Source organism: Paramisgurnus dabryanus, chromosome 12 (genome assembly GCF_030506205.2).
Source record: "Paramisgurnus dabryanus chromosome 12, PD_genome_1.1, whole genome shotgun sequence".
In the NCBI taxonomy this organism is placed as follows: domain Eukaryota; kingdom Metazoa; phylum Chordata; class Actinopteri; order Cypriniformes; family Cobitidae; genus Paramisgurnus; species Paramisgurnus dabryanus.
The window spans coordinates 34677976-34690469 of record NC_133348.1 but is presented as its reverse complement, the minus strand read 5'-3'; the positions used below and the strand labels follow the sequence as shown (position 1 = coordinate 34690469).

Sequence of the window (12494 nt, the reverse complement as noted above, 5' to 3'; positions counted from 1 at the left end):
GCCCATGAAGAAAGAGTCTCTTCACGTGACGTCTGTAGCGAGTAATTCTGATCTAATAAAGCACCTCACATCATCACATGCTGACAAAACAAATTCTCTTTAGTGTCTTAAAGTGATTAAGTTGAGCATCACATCAGCAAATCAGAGTACTGAATACGGTCATATTTATAGATAAATGTTGCATCAGGATAAAAATACAAAAATTAAACTGATGTTAAATATTGCACGAGGTAGTTGCTTGGTAGTTAAAACAACTGAACTGCAGGTTTGTGTAAGTAGTAAATTTATTTTAAGCAGTTCTTTCTAGAGTTAGCCCGTCATGTCTCTACTGCAGCAATCAAAATATTCCATATGTGCATATGAAATCACTCGTTATGATATAGTCTGATGTTTTTATTTGTCTTCGTTAAGGAGACAAAACTATTCAGTGTTGTGTATGTTTAGAAAGCTTGAAAGACAACTTAATGCGGCATTTTCCAGGATATTATGAAAAGAAAGGCTGATAACCATTCTTTTTACCAAAAATAATAGAAAAATCAAATACTATGGGAGTGGAAGGTACAAATAAAACAGAAAAATATGTTGTGGAAGGGAAAGGAATAGATGAAGTAATGAAGGAAAGAAACATTTGGATGGCAAAGAGCTAAAAAGAAGTGAAAAGACAGAAATCCATCATCAAGTGAGTGAAAGGATTAAAGAAGAGGGTTATGAGAGAAAGAGATGTTTGCCTTTCAAATATGTTTTACATTAATATAAACTAGGCAATCCTATTTTATTTATATAACAGTCTTTATACCATTATCTTCAACCAGTCAGTGTTTTTAGATATTGATAAGCTGTATGTATTAACTTAGTATTAAGACAAAGGGTGCTACAGAGATGCTAAAGGTAGCTGCTTGGGTACTTACTTATAGGAACATTTGTTGTTGCGTTTATTAATGTTATAAAAATTTGAGGTCCAGTGTTCACCGAATATAGTATATACAGTATATAATTTCTTGAATCCACGACAACCATGCAAGGACGCTTACTTCATTGCCACCCCTTGTAGTTCTCATGCCACCCCCTTGCCACCCCATAAATAATTTTCTAGATCCGTCCCTGATCCTGATGGAATTCTCTTTCCATAATCTTCATGAATGCAAGGTCATCCATGGAGGGAGCTGGTTTATCATCATTCTTTGTGCAGAGGAAAACTGATTCTCCTATTGGACATTCATTATGCATAAGCAAACTTCTCTGTTCAGGGTTCAGGGTGGAGGATTTCTGTGGCTCATTGTGAAGATTGATAAAGTCCTTCACATGCATTAGGCATGGGCCGGTTACCGGTTTCAAGGTATACCGAGGTTTAAAACAGTCAAGGTTTCAAAACCACTAAAATGTTCTGTGATACCGTCTCCAAGGTATGAGCTGTGCTTATACAAAATTCATTAAATCATGAAGTCATGTGATTGATTTGATGTTTACATTTAATATATATTACGAAAATATTATATATGTTTTGAAAGCATATTATAATTTAAAGGCTTTATTGTACCTGGCATTTGAAAATAACACATTTTAGTGTTGCAATGGCAATACCGCAACACCGTGAAGCCGTGGTATTTTTGCTAAAGGTTATCATACCGCCAGAATCTTATACCGGCCCATGCCTAACATGCATACTGTTTGGAAATGGACTCATGTAGCTGGAGCGCCCATTTCCTAAAATATTTGAGTTTTCAAAACATCAACAGACGAAGGCTTGTGCATTAGGGCTGTCACTTTTGAGAAAAATCAAATTCGAACGGATTTCGAATATCATGCAATGTATCCGAATATATTCGAATATCTAGGCCCCCCCCCACGCGCATCAAAAACCCACCGTAATGGAGATTCAATCACAAAATTATTAACAGTGACAGTCATAAACAGGGTTGTCTGGATTACTTTTTTACTTAATGTTTGAAACAGCATTTTATCAACTTATGAATAACAAACTTATATATATAAAAAAATGATTCAGAACAGTTACAAACAATAACGTGACAACTTAAATAGCAGCAGGAGTATATAGGCAGACGCAAACGGAATTCGCGCCCGCAGATTTCGGGAGAAAACTCAGCGGAATTCCGCGGATTTAATGCCCGTCATTGACAAGCACACATATCCCGCGCTTGAGCGTGTTTGTGACCAGAACTGTCATTGACAACAAGCACACATACAAAGCCTATCCCGCGCGTTTGTGAGCCGTCATTCACAAGTACATTAACCCTGCGCGTGCTGTTTGCTTGCCCGTTATAAATGATAGAGAGCACAAATCCTTTGATACTTGAGATGAAATTAAACTTACCGCTGAGTTAAGCAGATCTCACTTGTCGTCAATGAGTGCGTTTACATGCACAGAATAAGCGGATAACTATCAAAAATCTGCTTATAATAGAAAACTGTTTTCATGCGTTTACATGCAAATCAATAAACCGGCTATGCAGACAACTGCATTTACATGGGACTTGAAGAATTATCAGTTTTCTCGCAGGCAGTGACGTCACCACCTATAGTACACAATAGTCGATCAAAAAGTCAACGACATATCTGTCTTAAGCTGTACTGTTGTATCTCTCCTCGTGTCTGCAGAACCTGTAAATGTAACATGAGCTTTTATTTTCACAGTTTCTCTGCCAACTGCTTTAGTAGAGCGGAGACTTTTATGCGTTGCCATGTGCTTACTTCGCCATGTGACGTTTATCTTTCATACGCGGAGACATGCACACATGGAATTTCGTTAAGTAAACCGAAAGCCCATTGTTTATGCTTGTCAAATTTATGCTGACTCGGTCACAAAATTTCATCACGCAGTATTTGATATACAGTATTTATTTGTGTTAATGGAAAACAATATAGGTTATAGAAATTCGTGCTGAGTGACACGAAAAAGACAATCGTGATAATTTACACGAGAGAATAAAAAAGGAAAATATTGTCAATAAATACGAATAAATAAATCTTATCTTTCATGACAAAATGCCTTAAGATATTGTTGGTAAAAATGACATTTAATCCTTTAATCATATAAGGGAGAAAGGCGTGTAGCCTACCTTTACTTTCTCCTCATTGTTTTGCATTTGCTAACGAATAAATCAATACTTAGTTTGTTTAAAACTGTTACATTTGTTATAAAAACAACGTATGCTTCATAAAAATAGCTTGTTTATTTTTTACTACACTGTAAAAAAATAATACGCTGGATTTAATTAAAAATATAGTTCATCATTTTTGCATCCACTATTTTTAACCAATTTCATACTTAAAATTCCATGTAATATTTACTTTAAGAAATGGATGCAAAAATTATGCACTATATTTTTAAGTAAATCCAACCTTTATTTTTTCAGTGTTCTTTGAAAAAAAATTATACACTGGGTTTACTAAAAAAAATTAAATATAGGCCTAGTGCATTATTTTTGCATTTACTTTCCATGTAAGTAAGTTTTACATGAATTTTAAGCAATTTAAGCTTACATTTTTTTAAAGCAATTGCTTAAAGTTACATGTAAAACTTACTTTAAATGATGCACTTTAAGTAAATCTTATCCAGCTAATTATTTTTAACAGTATACAAGTCCACTGCCTAGTTAGTTATATTTACTAAAATTATTCAAATAAATGTATTTAATTTCCTTTTTAAAAATATTACATGATAAATATTTAGTTGAATTTACTAAATAATGTGTTCATTTAGAATTTCTCACCATTTCTGTGTTATTTTTTACTCAAATTTGGTTAAAAAACAAGAATGTTTTTAGAATTTACTTTTTTTTAGTTAAATTTACTAAGCCACAAAATCATTTTTACAGTGTAAAATAAGAAAAATGAAGTCGGTAAAACCGCACAGCCAGCTACACTCAAATCGAGTCAAAACGGTCTTGACTTTTAGACCCGCAGTCTGCAATCCACCCTAACCTAGACTGCAGGTGACATGTTAACTGCCTCCCTTCAGTGCCCACCAACCCCACCACCAGTAAATAAATAAATACATAAAATAAAAACAAGCACCTTAAACAAAAAGCACACAGAATTCTTATTTTTTATTGTTTTTTCCTAGTGTTTCACAAAACACTAAAGTCTAAACCACCCTAAACCCTGAATATGCAGCATTAATTTCTAGTCCTCCCCTCGCGAGTTGTTCTTGTTCAGGGCCTGTAAATGTCCATTGAAATATAGTTTAATGTATTTCATAAAATTAATGAAAGATATAAAATTATGATTTTTTTGTTGAATTATCCCTTTTTCCAAATACATATGTCATTATGCACAATGTATTAAACTTTGAAAGTGAACAAAATCAATAACTTAAAAGTTTTTCTAAAAGTTTCCAGTTATGAATGACATAACTGCATATGTTGCATATGTATACTGTACATTGTATCCTTGGCACGTTTCTAATCCCCTTTTTATCCTGCTCAACTAAAGGCTTCCGCTAGACCGTTTGTCGTGACTCGTCTATAAGGTTTTTTACATTAAAGCTATAGAGTTTCTCCTGCCGACTTTTCCCCCTCGTGCTCGGGCAATAGGCTACTGCGTTGGGCGCGTTGTCCTCATATCCCAGAGAAAAGGAGCATTCTTCTCGATTTACTCTCGTTGTAGAAGGCCCGGAGTGGCCATAGGGAGGACCGGGAGAATTCCTGGCCTCGAGGGCTGGTGTTGTCATGCCACCGGGTTGAAGGTTGCTGTCCCTAGGCTGCCAGCACTCACAGCAGCCCCCCAATTTGCGGGTGATGTCCCCACCGCTTTATGCCCAAGTTGATTGTGTCCCGATCACTTATTGGAAGAATTCTTGCATTAGGGTCCATTAACATCTAAAACAAATGGAAAACGCAGGACGCGCCACTTTCTTCTGGCTTTCAGTGCGCTCAGACGCGTCTATGCGTCTAGATTTAAAATGAACTTAACTCTTTCCCCGCCATTGACTAAATATCTCGTCAATTAAGAGAAAACGCTTCCCTGCCAATGACGAGATTTTCCGTCTTTCCGCAATACCGCTATTATCCACCAGGTGGCGCCCTTCCGCAACTTTTTAAAACCGGAAGTATTGCCCTATGGCAAGCTGCTGCATGTCCGTGTCTGTTTTAAAGATCGCTCTGTATGGGATCTCTATGAAAAGTCTGTCACAAAAATGGAATTATCTCTGCTTTTTGCTCAGAATATGGTGTTTTTGCAAAAACCTACCCATATTCAAAAGCTGATTGCAAAAGAACCACTAAAGGTAGGATGCAGGGGCGGACTGGCCATCTGGCAAACCGGGCAGTTTCCCGGTGGGCCGACGTACTTTTTGGGCCGATACATCTCATACTATTTTTGTCTGAGCAGCCCAGTTAGCGTCTTTTTTTCTAGACAGACCGGCCCACTGACATTTAAGCAGCAGCCCATTGGTTATTTTTTTAAACGACATTAAGCTGGCCCAATGACTGACCAGCACAGTCATCATCCTTTCTTTTCCTAGATAGACCGGCCCACTCACATTTAAGCAGCAGCCCATTGGTTATTTTTTTTAATGACATTAAGCTGGCCCAATCACCGCTTTGGTCTCTGTGCAAGCGAGCGTGCATCGTCGGTCAGTTCACGTGTCAAAACAGAGAGAGAGAGAGAGAGAGAGAGAGAGAGAGAGAGAGAGAGAGAGAGAGAGAGAGAGAGAGAGAGAGAACGCAAGGGAGGCGCAGAAAAACTGCGCGACAAACAGAAGCAGGCTCTTCAGGCAGACGCTGCAAAATGTGTTAAAAACACACAAATGTTTTCTGCGGCAGCAAGACCTTCATCTCGCGTCGCTGGTGATGATGATGGTGGCGGCGGTGGCACTGTCAGCACCAGCACGCAAAGGGTCAGTGAGGAGAGGGAGAGAGAGACGAGGGAGAAGTGAGTGTATAGTGCCTGCGGTAAGCAGAACTGCTTTCAAAACACAAGTTTAGATGGATACCCCTTGATAAAGCGTCAAAAACACAAAATATGTAATCATACATATCATAAAATATGTAATAATGTAATCACACTAGTTTAGTTCAGTGAATGTAGTGAATACTTTCCTGTAAGTACTGGAAGTAATAATCAGTTTTCAATATTAATGTAAGCAGCACTTGTATTTTGTAATAAGTCAGCAATATAATGGCAAATTTTGCCAATTGCATGAAGCTTGTTTTAGGATTCATAAGTGTGGATTATACAGTTTTATTGCATTAATAAATAACACGTTCTAGCAGTGTTGGTTGTGTCAACTCTCACTCTTTTCTACCTGCTATTAATGGGGTTTAGTGCTTTTATGGAATTGGAGTTGCTATTGCTATACATATTTAAAGGCGTGCAAAGATGGGTGGTATTTGTAATTATACACTGCAAAATTATTTTCAAGAAAAAAAATTCTTAGTATTTTTTTCTTGTTTTCAGTAAAAATATCTAAACATTCTTAAAATAAGATGGTTTTTCTTGATTAGCAAAATGACCCAAGAAAATAAGTCTAGTTTTTAGACCAAACATTTTACATTTAAGTGATTTTGTGCATAAAACAAGCAAAAAAATCTGCCAATGGGGTAAGCAAATTTTTATTGCATTTAGTGTTTAAGAAAAATGTTCAAGAAATTTTTGCTTAACCCATTGGCAGATTTTTTTGCTTGTTTTATGCACAAAATCACTTAAATTTGATTTTTTTTTTTTGATTATTTTCTTGGGTCGTTTTGTTCATCAAGAAAAAGCATTTTAACTGTTGAATTTTTAGATATTTTTACTGAAAACAAGACAAAAATACTAAGAACATTTTTTCTTAAATAATTTTTTGCAGAGTATATAGTGTGGGCCGGTTTGGGCCAAAATGCCAGGGCCGAATTTTTGTCCCAGTCCAGCCCTGGTAGGATGAAACGTTTTTTTTTTTTTGTTTGAAAGCAGAGGGTCTGTTCTTTCATTTGGTATATTGTATGTTTATATATTTAAAGAAGAACATTTTCTGGAAGGCATTAAACTTTGGTGAAAATCATGAAAAACGCTGGCGCTGGCTGGCAACTTTTTTTTAAAACGCTGGCAGTGAAAGAGTTAAGCGCGATACGAGCGGACTCTAAAAGGAAAATTATCTACAAACCATATTTTATCATCTATGAATAGTCATTATTCATATTTTATTGCAAGATGAACAAAAATCTATTTGATCCAAAACTCATCAGTTTATTGGAAAAAAGTAAGTTTTATATGAATGAAGGTGATGTTTTCTCAAGTAAAACAAAATTTTGAAAACATTATATATTTGTTCTTCTTTTGACACAAGGTATGCATACATTTTTATTACGTTATTTGGCAATATATATAAGTAAAACAAATAATATAAGGATTTTTATTTTTCCATCTGTTTCTCCTGCATACTTGATAAATCTTACTTGTGTTTTGTATATCAGGGGGTTCCAAACTATTGCAAATATGTTTTTACAAGACCTACCATTTTTTTATAGAAATATAGGGGAAAACACTAGGGGTGTCCTCAACTAAGGATTTACATATTCGAATCAGAATTTTCGAATCTTTCCATAGTCGACCGATAGTCGAATCATCTATGTTTGTGTGCATGGGTTGGGAGGGGGCCAGACCAGGTACAAATTGGTAACTTTTATTTTCTTTCACAAGCAGCACACATAAACAACTGTCTGATAAAGTGACCAAAACTGTCTTTCAAGTAATAAACGAAGACAAAACTGACGATGCATTTATATATTTATATTTATATTTTTTAAGGTAAAATGTAAGGCAACATTTGTTTAATTATTCCTCATAACATTTTAAAGCCACGATCTAGAACATCACACAAAAATACATTTTTAACTAAACCTAAAAAAATAACAAAGGTGATCCTGCCTTGGAAACTCCGGCTTGTTTTTATTTAATTTGGAGAAAGCGCGTCAAAGCAGTCATGACCAAAAAAAAAAAACCCGACAAACGAGAAATGACAAATAATTTGTGATTGTGACTGTAAATGATAAAAACTAATCTTTATATACAATTCATTAAACTTTAATTTATAACAAGAAAAACACTGAAATTAATGATTTTATAGACACTACGCGTTATTATTTAGCACAGAAATACCTGCTTGCTTGCTTTGACTTTGATCATCTCTGTATTCACTTTAGATACAGAAAGACCTGATGATATTATTTATTTCAGGAATCTCTTTGCTATCATTTGAAAGTGAACACCGACTGACCATAATATTAAATCACAAGAAAGACATTCGTGTCAGGCAGAAATAGGTTCGGTGCAGATTTCCGTTTCATCACCGAAATAAAAAAAACGGCTTACCTGTTTTGTAGTTTAACTTTAAGATAGACAATATAACCACTCTGTTTTAAATACATTTTAAAAACTTATACTCGTCGAAAAACATCCGTTTTTTAATGTTTAGTTTGATGAACTCCTAAATATGAGACGCATGCAGAGCACCTAGCCCGTTCGGCTAAATTACATGCGCAAGCATGGCCAGCACGCAATAGCGCAACATCGATACAACGAAAAGCTATCTAAAATTTACATACTTAAATTAGATCGGAATTTACGTTTATAATAAATAAATTTTTTTAATAAAATAAGGTCAGAAGTAGCAAAGTGCAGAACAAATATGCAAAATGCCTCAAGTGCACGGAAACAACACAAGCCAAATAGTTAAAGAGCACCAATTATGCTAATAAATTAGCACGTTAGCACGTTATTGTAATATCCCATAGTACATACATGTTATTAAAACTTGAACTAATGCACTGTGAGCAGAGGCGCGGGAAGATATTTTCGGTAGGGGGTGCTGGGGTGCGGATGCGGCGGTGTGTGTGTGGGGGGGGGTGTATAGGGTTATAGAATTCTAAAGTTGTTCACAAGCTTTTTATTCTGCAGACCACTCTACCTATGTTTTCTTTTAAAAACTCACTCGCACCTCCCATCCATAATGTACAGCTGAGCTGACGGTGCATACAAACTATATAGCCTATTGTAACATTAGATTCTCTGCCAGGGTCGTTATTTTCTGCTACTATCCTCTGGCCGGGCCGGACCGTTGATTAAGCATATTTTTTTATCATTACTTTATTATCCTCATTGGGTGGGGAGAAAACTATGCCATATAATCAGAAATATTATATATAGACTATATTAAGGCCAAAGTAACAAATGTGTCCAAAAAGTTACACAAATTACAAAATGATTTGTAAAAGTTACAAAATGCAACGCGAGTCATGTGCGGAGTCTCCTCTGGCACCCATCACGCACCGGGTCTGCTATTCTGTATGGTGTAGCTTAAGTGCAACACGGAGTTTGAAGATGTAAAGAAAAAGAGAAAAACAGGAGAATTAACTTTAAGCAAGTTTGGAGGAAAGTCGGAGGTATGGAACCAGTTATACATTCTCACTCGTGCCAGTAGCCTACGCCGGCTTTGTTTTCCTTTGCTTTTTTAAGTTTTTAATATTTATAATTTCTATGGAAACTTTATTGACATCACTCGAGTTAAGGCGATTAGTGGACCTTTCAATTCACGGGTTTCATTTAATTCTATTTTTTAAACGTAAATGTAATATTTTTGTCTTAAGTTTTGTTTCAGTTTGCAATGCCTCCTGTGCAGCGGTGTAAAAATAAGATATTTTTCGACTTTAAAATTCAAACATCATATCCTAAATTGTCGGAATATATTCCATATGTATTCATTTGGATTTATAGATGTTTAACATTAAAATCGATGCATGGGAATAATTTACATTAATTTTTGAAATGCCCACCACTCTTAAATGCGCAGGTTCCTTATTGTACATCGAGGCTTTACAATTTAGTTCCTTTCATGTCGTTTTAATAATTTAATTCAATCTTTTTTACTTTAAATGTTTACTTTAAATGTTCTGTTACATTTACATGTGCGATAAACAACGCGAAACAATTTGGCTATATTTTTAAATAGTTTTTGAAAAGATTACCTTTTTCTGATATGCAGGATAAGGAGTTATTTGGAGAAATAACGCTAGTCCTTGGGACTTTTGGGCTGTGTGGTTGAAAAAATTAAAAATTCTCTTCTGAGACATTGCGAAGCTGATAGGCTACAGATAGCCTAGTAATTCGTTCTATGTGGCTGTGAGTGTGCGTGCTTGTGTGTTATGCTAATACGTAGCCTACGCAGCTTATCTGCTGAATCGCAATCACGTCGTCAAAACAACTCTGATTGGCTAATACACACTGAAATAAATTAAATCATTTTAGAATTACTAAATTAATAATTATCTCTTCATCACACAGCCCAAACATGACATACAAAATGTCTTGGAACAGTACAAACAACAATCAGAGATATTTATAAGCTATCATTTTATGGCCATTGCAGTTTAAATCTTTGCCACCAGGGGGTGCTGCAGCACCTGCAGCACCCCCACTTCCCGCGCCCATGACTGTGAGTCTTATAAATTGCTTACATACCTCACCGATTTCTACGGAGCCCGCGAGGGGACATGGTGGTGGATAATATTTGGGATAAGAGGGAAATTTTTTTTATAGCTTTTGCGTTCCCCCGAGAAGCCTTTTGCGTTCTCTCGCAAAACTTTTGCGTTCCCCCGAGAAACCTTTTGCGTCCCCCTGAGAAACTTTTTGCGTTCGCTCGCAAAAAGAGCCTACGTTTTCGCGAGAAACTACGGCGCTTACAGCGTCACCTGAGGCAGTTCATTGATGCCAGCTGTTTAAATATGATATATAACTACTGTTATTAAAGAATTATACGGTATTTCTTTGTATTTAAGTCCAAGTTCAAAATAAACAGTGTAAGTGGCTACCCAGGTAGCCAGTGCATTCGGGCCAGATCCGGCTGAGTGTCGGCGCACACGGCTGTGTTCTGGCTGCGGCTTACCAGCATTAAGCCAGCACTGGCCCAGCAAAAGTTGCCAGATTCGGCTAGGCTGTGGATATGCGGATTTGGTCCGATTTTGGCTGACAAATGGCATATTTTCCACATATTGGCTTTCACATTTCACGTTTGTTTTAATAAAAATATATTAATTTAACAATTGATATGCATATAATTGTTTCTATTTAATGTTTTGATAATTGGTTTTAGTTTTCCTGATTAATGGTAGCCTATGTCAATAAGTGAAAAGTAGTGTGAGGAAAAGTTAAGCTCAGAAATTTTTCCCTAATAAAATAAGGGGAGGGGAGAAGCATATTTTAATGTTAAGAATAGACCCTTTTACAGCTCACGTGATCAAATAGCCTGCGCGCGCATTTGGGCAACAGAAGTGGTGTTATTCCCCATTGGTTCTAACGTGGTAGCAACTCAGAAAGTTTATTAAAACGGTTTCTCATCATCAAAATGTCCCGTTGTTGCGTTTGGTTGCACTAATATAATATACTAATATACGTATATATGTATCTGGCAACTTTATTTTTGGCCATCTGCTAACGTCTTTTATCCACTCCACTATAGTACACGAATCTGGTAGCTGTATTGAAAATGCTGATAAAGTCAATTTTTTTAAATAACTTACTGTTTGTGTTGCTTCACTGTTGATTCTTACGATACTTCCGTTGCCTAAATGCGCGCGCATACGCTGCCACGTCATCATTGTGTACAAACAGTAAAAGGGTCTATAGGTTTGTAGAAGCATAAAGTGCCATTAGCCTATTGAATGTAAGTATCTGGGCTATTAAGTTTATACTGAAAAATGTTCTATGTATGTAATATTTCAACAAACACATATTGTATTAATTAATGGTCAAATACTAAATTGAGATTTTATAAAAAAATTTAATAAGCTGTAAAGCTTGTCAATTTGTTTACTTTATTACAACTACAATTTTTCAGCCCTTTTCCAGAATTTGAACTAATTTGATCATAAAGATTGATCTATTTATAATTTATCGATTACAATTTTTAGACAATTAAAGCTGGTTAAAGGAACTTTTATTTTGGAAAAAGAACTGCTGCTGTTTCAAGACATGCGCACTAGCTGCGACATCTAGTGACGACATTTACCGGGCTTTAACGGTTGTTGCTGCATGAAGTCTGCTGCAATTTCTCTGATGTGAGACTTTTTGGAAGTTATTTAACATAATTTTAATGCATAAAATGTTTATACTCTGCACATATTAGATATATGTAAACTTCATTTAAAAGAAGGACAAACTGGTGTGACTGATATACGTAATTTTTTAAATGACCACAATCCCACTTCAACAAATATGTAAATTAGCATTTGAATTTATTATTAAAATACTGAAGTATTTCTAGATAAATTTGAGAAGAAAATCGATTTTTATAATTTATCTGACAAGGAGAATTCGGACATGAGAAATGAACTCTGCTCAGTTTAATGAACTTACTTAAACAGTAATATTTCGTTTAGCAAAACAAACAAATAATATTTCGCAACTCATAAAACTGGTCTGAGGATTTGCCTCAGCAGTCTATGCAGCAGGCGGGAGTAACTGAGGGATCGTGAAGCGATTCTGCTAAACACTCGTAGCCA

At 35.8% G+C, this 12494-nt stretch overlaps 1 protein-coding gene across 1 annotated transcript in view; it reads right to left on the bottom strand.

Moving 5' to 3' along the window:
- LOC135750100 (cholesterol 24-hydroxylase-like) overlaps positions 1-12494 on the bottom strand; it is a 57674-nt gene that overhangs the window by 21669 nt on the left and 23511 nt on the right. The gene's annotated exons all lie outside the window — the stretch shown is intronic.